At 46.1% G+C, this 12,601-nt stretch overlaps 1 long non-coding RNA gene across 1 annotated transcript in view; it reads left to right on the forward strand.

Annotated features, from left to right (window-relative positions):
* Positions 1–610: 610 nt before the first annotated feature.
* LOC119877303 overlaps positions 611–12,601 on the forward strand; it is a 57,716-nt gene continuing 45,725 nt past the window's right edge. Inside the window, exons 1-2 of the long non-coding RNA XR_005374423.1 lie at positions 611–744; positions 2,534–2,755. This is a non-coding gene — a long non-coding RNA (uncharacterized LOC119877303). The remainder of the gene's footprint in view (positions 745–2,533; positions 2,756–12,601) is intronic.

The raw sequence follows: 12,601 nt of genomic DNA on the forward strand, positions 1-12,601 counted from the left end.
TGAATCCAGTGATTCACACAATGTCACGTTGCAGTTTTCTCTTTGCACTTGCTCTTCCGTCTGCCTGGAATGCTTTCCCCTTGGGTACGCACGTGGCTTGCTCCACATCTCCAGGGGTTTTCTGCAGTCCTCACTCTTCCCGGAGGACCTCCGGCCACCCAGCATTCTTGCTCTCTTTTCTCTTTTGTTTCCTTGTTGATGGTCAGTCTCTGACAGAAAATAAGCCCCGTGAGAGTAGAGATTTCTCTCTCTCTTTCTTTTAAAGTCTTTTTTTTTTTTTTTTTTTTTTTTTGTTCTCTTTAGTAATCTCAGAGCTGAGAAGAGTACACGGCACATGGTAGGTGCTCAGACAATGCTTACTGAATGAGTGAACTGTACCAAGTACTAATAAGTGTGGGGCTCACAAGGACTGGAAAAGGAAGGCTCCTGGGTGGAGATGCCGATGGGGCTAATCTAAGAAGATCCGGAGCAGTAACCAGGCCTCAAGGGGAAGGGACTGATTACAGGCAGGAAGCCCAAGCTTGGGCGGAGGCCGGGGACAAATGGGAGCTGAGGGGCTTCAGGAACTAAAAGGAATTCAGTGAGGTCAAAATGGAATGGAATTGTAACTGCTCGCTCCCGCAGTGGTGAGCAAGGAGCTGTACTTATCCCATTTTAGAGGTGAGAAAATCAAGGCACGGGGAGTTTCAGTGACCTGTATGAATCACAGACCTGATGGGCAGCAGAGTTGGAGTTCAAATCCAGGTACTCTGACTCCAGAGCCTGGGGTCTTGTCCCCTCTGGCCATAGGTCTCTATAGGAATAGACTCAGCCAGCACCTGTGGTGCTGTGGAGAGACACTGGATCCAGGGTAGGGACTGCAGAGTTGCAGGCAGTTGCAAGGGGAGTGTCCCCCCACACCCCAGGGCTCAGCCCTCCCAGCTCTGCACACCTCACCTCTGCTCCCCCAGGCTCTCCTGAGCCACATCTGCTCTAATTGGATTGACTGTCAAAAACTTGTTCCAAAAAAAAAACAAAAACAAAAACAAAAAACTTATTACCCATTTCTAGTCTGGATGGGCAAAAGCAGCCTAAACTCCCTAACGGTTTGGCTGTGTACCAATAAGATCCCTTCAGAGATTGTTATAAAGCCAGTGCTCTGTTCTCTGGGATGATGAGTTATTTTAAAAAGCATTAACTAGGTCATTCGCAGTGCAGTGTGGGTGGTTCTCAGCCTTGGCTGTCCACTAAAGTCACCTGGGGAGCTTTTTAAGCATGTCTGTGTCTCAGCCACACCCTGGCCATTTATATCAGAATCGCTAGGGATAGGACCCAGGCAGCAATATTTTTAAAGCTCTCCAGGGAAGCCTGGTGTGCAATCAAGTCTGAGAATCACAGCTCCCAGCTCCTCAAAGGGTGGATGGGTGGCCAGTACCATCAGCATCCCTGGGAGCTTGTTAGAAACACAGAGGGGATGCCTGGCTGGCTCAGTTGGTAGAACATATGACTCTTGATCTCACAGTTGTAAGTTTGAGTTCCATGTGAGGTGTAGAGATTACTTAAAAAAATAAAATCACAAAAAAAAACCCATCTTGCTCCACTCCAGACTTACTAATTCAAAATCTGCATTTTGTTTTTATTTTTTTGTTTTTGTTATTTTCAAAGTCTGCATTTTAGTAAGGTGATTCCTGTCCACGCTGAAGTTGAAAAGGCAGCTCTCTCTAACCACACTGTCCAGTACTGTAGTCACGTGTGGTTATTTAGATTTAAATTAAATAAAAAAGATTCAGCTCCTCAGTCACACTGGCCACATGTTGCATGCTCAGTCGCCACCTGCAGCTAGTGGCTACCACATTGGACAGGGTAGATACAGACTATTTTGATGATTGCAGAAAGTTCTACTGGAGAACGTTGCTCTAGAACATTCTGGAAAGGGGTAGTAATTAGCCACCATCTGTTTCCTTTGGCTGCTACCAGGCATACAGATAGCAGGCAATGACACTCACTTGGGTGGGACAAAACTGAGATGCAGTCAACTTGGCACATATCTAGATTATTTTCCATTCATTTTATTTTATTTTATTTTATTTTTTATTTTTTTTATTTTCCATTCATTTTAAATCAAGAGCATGGCCATATCTTCCTAAGCCCTGCATAAGTGCAGTTGGTGTGTGACATGGGGCTGGGGGCACAGATGGGTGGGGGAGAGAGAGAGGCAAGATCACTTTCAAGGGCTAGGACAGAAGGCGAGACTGTTACCCTGGCCCCCACCCTCCCTGTCAGTCCCAGTCCAAGGCAGCAGGAACACACTCCCTAATAATCACAATGCAGGAAAGCACTCGGCGACCAGATGTGACTCATTGGTGACTCCAGGTGCAAATATGAAAAGCGGGCATTTTGTCAGCTGAATAATAATAGCCAGGCTCCAGTGTGATGAGGCTGGGGGCTTAGGTCGTTTTTCTTTGCAGGGTAGAGTTGTTGTTTTTTGTGGGAAGGAGTTCAGTCCCTTCAGCAAAACCCTTCCTCTTTTTATTTTTTTATTTTTTTGAAAAAGGCCAGGCACTGTTTCTCCTGGAGACCTTTGGTTGCTGACAGCAGGCTGCATAATGCAGCGGGAGCTGAACAGTATGATGATGACAGCCCACACCAGCAGTGGAAAGCGACGTGCATTTTCCTGAGAGAAAGCTGTTCTCTATTTAGAGGGCCACTTTGCCAGCTGACAGCAGGAGAGGGGCCGCGCTCAGCAAGCAGCGCCTTCATTTACGCACAGGGTCCTGTGAGTGCTCGCCCTGCAAAGTACTGTGGGGCGATGGGGAGATGGTTCAAAGGGTGAAAGGGTGAAAAAGCAGAATAAGAGAATGGTTGAGCAAAATGTGTCCCTCTGGGTAGCAACTTGTGCCATGGGGTGCTGTGTAAATCTTAACGAAATGTCAATCTTACCACTCCGTTCATATTGTTAAACAGTAAAGCTTTGCATTTTGGAGTTGTTTTGTGATAGCTTTATAAGCTTTATAAGGTTGGTCCTTGTGACTACCTCAGGAGGAAGTCGCAGCAAGTTTCATCATCCCCTTTCAGGTGACAGCCCAGGGTGGTCAAGTGATTCTTCTAAGGTCACACAGCTCCTAATGAGTGGAAAACACAAAGCAATCGTTTATTTACTAGTAACTATTTCTTGAGAATCCTATCAAGTGCCTGACTCCTGGGATGTTTCTGTAGAGTTTCTATTTCCATCGACCTTAGTTTCTTTATTTCATGGAGCTGGGTTTCTAAAGAGGCTGTGAGAGGGGGAAAAAAGGCGGGTGCGGGGGAAGAGGAGCAAATTAGCAAATGATTGCAAATTATGGTGAATGCCATGAATGAAAAAAACTCAAAAAACCACAAAACAACCCAATGGCCAAGGGTAGAAGCACTAGGACAGAGGTAGGCAAGATGGGTAAGTGGATTTGCAAAGTCTTCTCTGAAGGGGAGACATTTGCGTTGAGGCTTGAGGGATGGGTGGTAACTAGCCTAGTGGCTAAATAGCCTAATGTGGTTATTTAGATTTAAATTAAATAAAAAAGATTAGGTAGGGAAGGGGCCTAGGTAGGGGAGGGGTGGAGGCTGGGGGGCACTGCAGACCGAGGGGACTGAAGGATGTAGGGTGGGAATCTGCTGGCCTCCAGGGGCTGCCTGCAGGAAGGCTGTGAGACAGAGTGTGATGCAGGACAGGACACCTGGCTCCCTCCCTCTGCCTTTCACCCCACATACCTGTAACTGAGGGGCTAGCCTCTCAGTTCCTCCTTTCTCCAGGTCCTCTCCTGAGAATCAGATCTGCAGGCTGTTCCAAGGTTTGGCGCTGTAGCTTGCGGGGATGGTGGCGAGATATGGCTCTGGAAAGTTGGATGGAAGGGCAGTGGGACCTCAAAGACACTGAAGCCTGGGTGTCCATGGAAGTGGGAGCAGAAAGGTGAAAATGAAAAATTGAGAGACAGTCAGAGGGCAGAGGTTCCAGAGCAGCTGTCAGCTGTGGGGAGAGGGGCACAGAAGCTGCAGCAGGCTGTGGGTGGAAGCCTCTTCAGTCTCATCTGAGAGGTTACCTTAGGCTGCCTCTCTCTGTTTCTTTGGACAGGCTATTGCCCAGAGACTGGATTAACATGAGCTTATGGAGGTTATTCTAAAATACGATAAATCAAGGCTTGACTCCCAACTGAGAGCCCTGCAGAGTTTGTCAAAAGGCAGTCATAACGATGGGCTCCTGCACATAGAGATTGGAGCCAGAGCCATTCAGCAAATAACAGAGTTCTTTTCTTCTCCACGCCTATGCCAATTGGCTCAGCACGGTATCTCCAGTGACTGCTGCATTTGGGAAGCCTGACTTACTGGATGGAACTGTACACATTGTGAGGTTGGGCCTTGTTAGGTCAGATTAGGAGGAGAGGAAGGACTAATCAATGTTTTGATAGTCATTTCTCACACGTTCACTAATTTCACCATTCTAAGCCTATTACATGCATGAATTTTTTAAATCCACATCAGAACCTTGCAGAAATGAGATAGGTATAATCTACAGCCCCATTTTACAGAAGAGGAAACGGAGGTACAAACTCCTATTGTTTTAAAAGTTATTTATTTATTTTAGGGATAGAGAATGCACATGAGGTGGAGAGGGGGTACAGAGGAATAGGGAGAGAAACTTTAGCAGACTCCGCACATAGTGTGGAGCCTGACACAGGGCTTGATCTCAGGGTCTGAGACAAAACCAAGTCAGACGTTAAACCAATTGCACCACCCTGACACACCTTGTTGTATAAACTCATAAGAGTCAGTAGGTGGCACAGCCAGGACTTGAACTTACTGTGGCTCCAGAGTTCCTGCCCTTTAGCATCGTAGAGGTGACATAAGAGACCTCCGGTCTCATTTGACCACAGATACCACCCCCTTTGGCCACAGTACCTGACCAACATGACAATCACTTCTAGAGCACTTATTAAGGGCAATATTAGGTAACTAATACATTACTGTAAGCTCTCTTCTCCCTCACGAATATGATACATACAGGATTTATCAGTAAAGGCAGTTGGTGAGGAGAGGATAGCTTACAGATGTGGAATGAAACAACCAAAGGTCTAGAAAATTTGAGTTTCTACCAACATATGGCAAAGTACATTGCCATGCAATAAGCATTAGGTTGTTTCTAAAAGAACTAGTGAGAGAAATAAGTCACCACCATGTGAATTCAACAAACCATTGTCAGTTGCCTACTCTATGGAGGGCACTGTATGAGAGACTGGTGTACTACATTGGGTTGTTCTGACCAAGTACCACAAACTGGGGTGCTTAAAGTAATAGAAACTTTAAAAATATATATATTTTATTTATTTATTTGACAGAGAGAGAGCACAAGCAGAGGGAGTGGGAGAGGGAGAAGCAGGCTCCATCTCAGGACCCTGGGAACATGACCTGAGCCAAAGGCAGATGCTTTACAGACAGATCCACCCAGGTACCCCTAAAGTAAGAGAAACTTTATTCTCTCACAGTTCTAGAGGCTTAAAGTCTGAAATCAAGGTGTTGGCAGGACTCTGGGCCCTCTGAGGGTCCTAGAAAGAATCTGTTCCAGGTTTGTCTTCTAGCTTCTGGGGTTGCCAGCAACCCTTGATATTCCTTGGCTTATAGATGCATCATTCCAGTCTCTTCCTCTGTGCTCACATGTTCTGCCCTTTGGTCTTCATGTTGTCTTCATTCTATGCATGTGTGCCTCTGTGTCTCTACTCCCTATAAGGACGCCAGTCAGATTAGGGCCCACCCTAATGACCTCAGCTGACCTTGATTGTATCTGCAAAGACCCCACATCCAAATACGGTCAAAGCCACAGGTACTTAGGGTTAGGACTGCAACAGCTTTTAGTGGGACACAGTTCAACCATAGCACTAAGATGGATAAGCTCCTTTCTCCACCATGGCAATTAGAGACCTGTGTGTCTCTAAGAGTAACCCATATGGTAAGCTAGCAAGCATAATTTGGGAATGCCTCATGGGCCAAGGGACAATGTCACTGGCCTTCAAAGGATGAGTAGAAATTCAGCATTTGGAAGAGAAATGACATTTCAGGCCGCAGAACTGGAGTGAGCAGAGACAGAAAGGCCAGAAAACAGAGGAACTGCTGAGGGCTAAGCAATGGCTCTGACGCTGAGTAGGAGGGAAGATTTGTAGCCAGGTTAGAGAGGTATTGATTGCTAGTCTGAGAATCTGTACTGGATTCTTGGAACAGTCGTGAAGTGCCGGCTCATAGCCCTCACCTACCCTTTACCGTGCCCACACCTGAGGTCAGGTGAAGGTGAGTGTATGGGGTCTGCCCAGAGGCAGGAACCTCTAGGTGCAGCAGCTTTGCCTTTGCCCTAGGGCAACCCTCTGGAGAGGGTTGCAGGCAGCAGCTGGGGAATGGGAAACAGAAGGACCCCGCAGGATCTGGTGGGACACCCCAGCCTCTGCTACACAGGGGAGAATCCAGGTGCCAAGATCCTGGCGGCAGGAGGAACTAAGGCAATGGAGATTTGGAGCGGGGTCTGGGTTAAAGATGTGAGCTTGGGATTCATCCATATGTAGGGGATATGAACACCTGGGAGTGGGTGAGGTCCCCTAGACAGAGCACGAAGTGTTCAAAGAAAGGAAGCCAGAAGGCAGAGATGAGAAAAACCTGAATCAAGGAGATCAGTGTGCCTGCACTTGTCTAATTAGACAGCTCCAAGCGCTAGATAATTGCCACCCAGGGTGAAAGCCCATGCCTTGGGGAGCTTCAGTAAGACTCATCCCCACCATTCTTTAGGGACTGAAAAAAAGTCACTTTTTTTCAGTGACTTCTGCATGGCTGAGGTTCATTTCAATAAGGGACCTTTGAGAGACACAGGTCTTTATTCAAAAAAATAGTGACCTGTGTTAGTTCAGAGCTCAGGCTCTGAGGTTTGACCCTTGGATCTGGCTTTTGACTCCATCACTTATTTAACTGAGAGACCCTAGTGGAAATTACTTACTTTTTTGAGCCTCCATTCCCCATCTGTCCAACGAGAAGAGTAACAGTACTGATCTCAAAGAGCTGTCCAGAAGATCATGAGAGACTGCACGTCAGGTGCATGGCGCGATGCTGTGCCCATGACAGGTGCTGTCAGTGATGGTCACATTCAGTCAGCCGCTGGGGCAGCACTCCTCAGATGACTGTTACAAGTCCAAGTTGTCGGGTATTATGCTGAGTGAAATAAGTCAATTGGAGAAGGACAAACATTATATGGTCTAATTCATTTGGGGAATATAAAAATTAGTGAAAGGGAATAAAGGGGAAAGGAGAGAAAATCATTGAAAATATCAGTGAGGGACAAAACATGAGACACCTAGCTCTGGGAAGTGAACAAGGTGTAGTGGAAGGGGAGGTGGGCAGGAGGTTGGGGTGACTAGGTAACGGACACTGAGGGGGGCACTTGGTGGAATGAGCACTGGGTGTTATGCTATATGTTGGCAAATTGAACTCCAAAAAAAAAAATAAAATAAAAAAAAAAAAAAAAAAAAAACAACAAGTCCAGGTTGTCACCTATGCTTCTGGCCTACCTGCTCTAGACTGAAGGTTCCAGCGACCCTCTCTTTGGGTTCAATTAATTTGCTAGAGAGGATCACAGGACTCAAAAAGACCTTTTGCTTGCTAGATTACCAGTTTATTATGAAAGGATATAATTCAGAAACAGCCGATGTAAGAGATGCATATGGAAGATATGACGGGAGGATGCAGAGCTTCCTTGCCCTCTCTGAGCAAATGTGACACTTTCCCCGCAACTCCACAAGCGCACTAACCTGGAAGCTCTCCAGATTCCTCCTTTTGGGTTTTTATGGAGGCTTCACCACAGAGGCACGACTGGTGAAATCACTGGCTGCTGGTGATCACACTCCCTCTCCAGTTCCTTTTCCCTCCCCAGAAGGGGAGAGGTGAGGTGGGGGCTCAAAGTTCCAACCCTCTAATCACGTGGTTTTTTCTCCTGGCAGCCAGCCCCACCCCACCCCCCAATCCTTAGGTGTCTTCCAAATGTCACCTCATTAAAATAACAAAAGACACCTTTATCACTCTCATCACTTAGGAAATTCCAAGGGTTTTAGGAGCTCGGTGCCAGAAAAGGGAAGCTGACCCAATACACATATCTTATTATAAATCACAATGTCACACCATCCATCCCTTGAGGGAGAAGGGAGGGGTGGCGCTGAATTAACTCCTGAACTGCGGAAAAGCTCTGTTGATATCAGAAGCAGGGGGAAAGATCACAAAAATAACAGATGTTTGGGGGATTGTGAAATACTACCCAGTCCTAACAAGCCTAGATTAGACAACAGTGTGGTGTGGATACTAAAACACTTGGGTATGTGGACAGAGAGAAAAGGGACAAAATACCTTCAGCCATTTTACTGTGCTATTGGGGGAGAACCCTGTGTCTCTTGATAATGTAAAATTGTAGGAAAGACAGGGCTTTGTAATTTGATAGGTGTGAATTCAATACCAAGCTCTACCAATTACTAGCTCTGAACCTATCATAACCTTCAGTTGTTTCATCTGTAAAACTGCAGTAGTGGTACTCACCCCCATAGGGTTATCACCAAGATTAGATGAGGGTGTGCACGTACAGTGCCAATGGAACGCTGGCATCTGTAGCTAAAAGATGTGAGGAGAAGGAGAATGATAAGGGCTAAAGACTTACTCTGTCTTTCTGGAAAGGGAGGACACCTCCCGACTCTAACTATGTTCTATTCTTATATCACTTTATGCAAGGTTAAGATCCTTAGAAGAGACACTCAGATTGGTCAGGCTTGGATGACGGGGAAGGCCAGGTGGGGTCAGCACACCTTGCTTGGCCAATCCACTGAGACTGTCTAAAAGGGGGATGAAGTGGTTCCCAGCAGAAACTGGGATGCTTCTGGAGAAGAGTGGAGTTGGATGCTGGATAGGAGAAGCACAGATGTATGCTACAGACATTCTCCAATGCAGCATTCTAGGAAGCCCTGCCAGACTTTGGCCCTCTCCTGCTTCCTTGCATTAGGTGTTTCCCCTAGTGGCACCCAGAGAGGAGGTGAATGGGGGATTGTGGCTGACGCTGTCAGTTACCTCCCTTAAGAACCTTACTCCACCTTCCTCATAGTCCACAGCACCTGCTTAAATTCAAGAGTTCACTGTTCCATGTTACGAGGGGATGTTGCTTTTTCTCATTGATTGTGGTAGTTTCATGACCCTTGCCAACAAGGAAGGTCAGGTGGCTCTCATAGCCAGTGGGTTATCAGCCGTGACGCTCTTGGAGAGACAATGCTCTGAATAAAAAGAGACACATGGAATAAAACCCTTCTCTTCTTCAGGCAGATGTTACTGGGTTCCCATGTGATACCTGAGACTGTGGCAACCGCCTTGTAATAACAAGGTGGCGGGGCAACTTGGTGGCTCGGTGGTTGAGCGTCTGCCTTTGGCTGAGGTCCTGGGATCGAGTCCCTTATCGGGCTCCCCGCAGAAAGCCTGTTTCTCCCTCTGCCTGTATCTCTGCCTCTCTCTGTGTGTCTCTCATGAATAAATAAATAAAATATTAAAAAAAAATAACAAGGTGGCAAGCCCAAGAGCTGAGTGGATGTGATGGCAATGGTAGGACAGAAATATATCACATCATCATTTGCTGATCTACTTCTTGTAATGCCTATCATCCAAACTACGTTTAGATAAGTTTTCTGTTACTTGTTGACAAAGCATTTGAATGATATATGCCCATCCACCTCAATATCTCCAACAACAAGGAGGACTTTCTGTTCTGATCAGTGGTTCTACAAGTGTGGTTCCTAGACCAGCAGCATAGGCATCACCTGGAAACTGATTTGAAAAGCCAATTCTCAGGCCCCATCCTGCCTTCCTGGATCAGAAGGGAGGATTGGGGGCAGCAGTAACCTGTGTTTAAACAAGCCCTCCCACTGATCATGATTTAGGATGGAATTTGCCGATCCTTGCTTTATATTAATATATGTCATTCTCACATCAGAACTCACCATTGGCAGTGGTCTCACACATTATTCCTTCTAATGTACCCTGTCCTGTTACTGCTTTGATTCCACCATCCCTAAAATTAAACGATTTTTTAAGAAAAGAAAATATTTGAAAACTATTGGCCAGATGAACTTTTTGCCCATTGTTTCAGTTTGCTTGCTTGAAGTCATTACCTCCTTCCAGACAGTATGTTGGTCTATAATAGCTAGTCTATAATAGCTAGAATGTGGCAGTTAGTTCCAAAATGTTTAGAAATGCTAATAATCTTTATTAGTAATGGTCCATGAGGGTATCCACTGAGCTTTTGGAAGTGAAATTAGTAAGGAATTTTGGGGACTTGTACACTGCTCAGGATATGCAAATAGCCATGTGAAGAGCAAAAGGATTCAGAGTTAGAAGAGGAAAAGAATGAAGAAAGTCACTGCAAGAAAAAGGAAAAAACATAAAAAGGAAAGCATTCTGGTTGGGACAGTAGGTGAAGATGGATTTGTCTTCTAGGACTCTATGCATTTAAACAAATGGAGGGGAATGTGTGGGGAGGCGACTCAGGTGGGGGAGTGCCATGAACAAGGTATCAGGGAAAGAGGGCATGAGATGTGTCTAGAAAAGTGGGCAGCCATGGATAGAATGGTCTACTGGACGCCCTGTGTGGGATGGAGGACCACAGCAAGACCGAACTCTGGCACCACTACCTACTAACTGTGGTCTTGGACAGCTTCCCTAGCTTCTCTAAGCCTTAGTTTTCTCAGCAGTCCTTGGACTCAAGAATAGAGGCTTGGTGGGAGGTTTACATGAACCAGCATGCTGTAGACTGTATTGTGTGCCCCCCCCATTCATATATTGAAGCTCTACCCCCACCCCCCAATGTGACGGCATTTGGGAGAGGGGTCTGTGGGAGGTGATTAGGGTTAGATGGGTTCATGAGGGTGGCTTTATAAGAAGAGGAAGAGACCAAGATCCTGCTCTGTCTGCCATGTGAGGACACAGCAACAAGGCAGAGGAGTGCAAGCCAGTAAGAGAAGTCTCGCCAGAAAGCCAATCAGCTTGCACCTTGCTCTTGGACTTCCAACCTCTACAACTATGAGAATATAAATGTCTGTTGTTTAAACCACCCAGTCTATGGTATTTTCTTATGGCAGCCCAAGCAGACTAATACACGGCATATGTTAGGGACCTTTTAGGGGGCTTGGCTCATTGTAAGTGCTCACTAAATAAGATGCATAACAATAAACACACTAATGAGCAGTAAATTTGGAGGATGAGATTGCTAAGGTCTTTGAATGGCTAAACTGGGAATATAATTTATTCTGTAGATGACTGGAAGTTTTCGAGCAGGAAACTAAAAGACAAAGCATATGTGTGCAGGGTCTGAGGTCACTCTGACAATAGAGCATTATATAAGGCAGGATTGGGCAAACTTTAGCATCAGAATCAAGTCCAGGGCTTGTTAAAACAAGTCCATGCTGCCCCACTCTCCTTTTCAGATTTAGTGGGTCTGGGACAGAATCCAAGTATTTGCATTTCAGATAAGTTCCTAGGTGATGCAGACGCTCCTAGCCCAAGGATGCCACTTCCAGGGAGGGAGGAAGAGAAAGGAATAGAGACTCTTGTGACCTCTGGCTGGTGACTTGCTGCTGGGAATGGCAGCAGAATGCTTGCTCTGCAAATGTTCAATCCACCCTGTGGTAGATGATGGATAATGTAGGTGGTACGTGGAGCTGCCGGGAGAAATTGCTACAAGTACAGCAAGCAATTATGGCATTGGGTTTCTGTTTCTGTTTTAAGGGTAAACCACTATAATTATAAAACTTGCAAAACCCTGACTTATGAAGTGTAGATCCTGGAATGGGGAGAAACACCACGTTCCTGCCTTCTCCAAGTTACAGATTTTGGGTCAGGGCTGACCGCTTAGGCCACCTGCTAAAATGACACAGACTAGTTGCAGGGTGACGTCATAAATAATGCCGGTGAAGTTAGCTGAACACCAGGGTCATTAAGATGTTCAGTTGCATGTGGGATTGTAGGTATGAGACAGACTTTTGTGTTATTATTTATTTTTTTTGTATGACCTTGAGGTGAATGGTGGCTGTTTCTTCCTCAGCATTCCTTTATATTATACCTGCCCTCTCCCCTTAGCTTTCTTAGGGAAATTGTTTTGTCACCATGAACTCCATATGGTGCTTGTGAAGCTGCCAAACTCTTTGGTCCGTCCTTCTGGCCCCAGGGTGGGCACCAGATCAAAGTCTGGCCAATCACAGAGCCGAATCTGCACCCCCCCACCCAAGTGGGCTGAGGAGGCACGTGACCCAGCATAGCCTTCAGAATCCTTCTGTGGGACTCATCTGTGGACATCAGAAGAGAGACCCTCTCTCCCTCGGGGCACTAAGCCAAGCTGGTGTTGAGTGTTGGTGTTGAGTAAAGCATGCTGTTCACCAAACCCCTAAACCGTGAGGAATCCTCTTGTCACAGGAGGGAATGAGGCCAACCCATAGAGAAACAACAACCCAACCCTTGAAGAGATCCTTATCATCTCTGTCACTAGAATCCCAAGACTGATACTACAGGTAGATTTTCATTTGCATGAGTCAAAATTTTT

Source organism: Canis lupus, chromosome 20 (assembly GCF_011100685.1).
Source record: "Canis lupus familiaris isolate Mischka breed German Shepherd chromosome 20, alternate assembly UU_Cfam_GSD_1.0, whole genome shotgun sequence".
Lineage (NCBI taxonomy): Eukaryota > Metazoa > Chordata > Mammalia > Carnivora > Canidae > Canis > Canis lupus.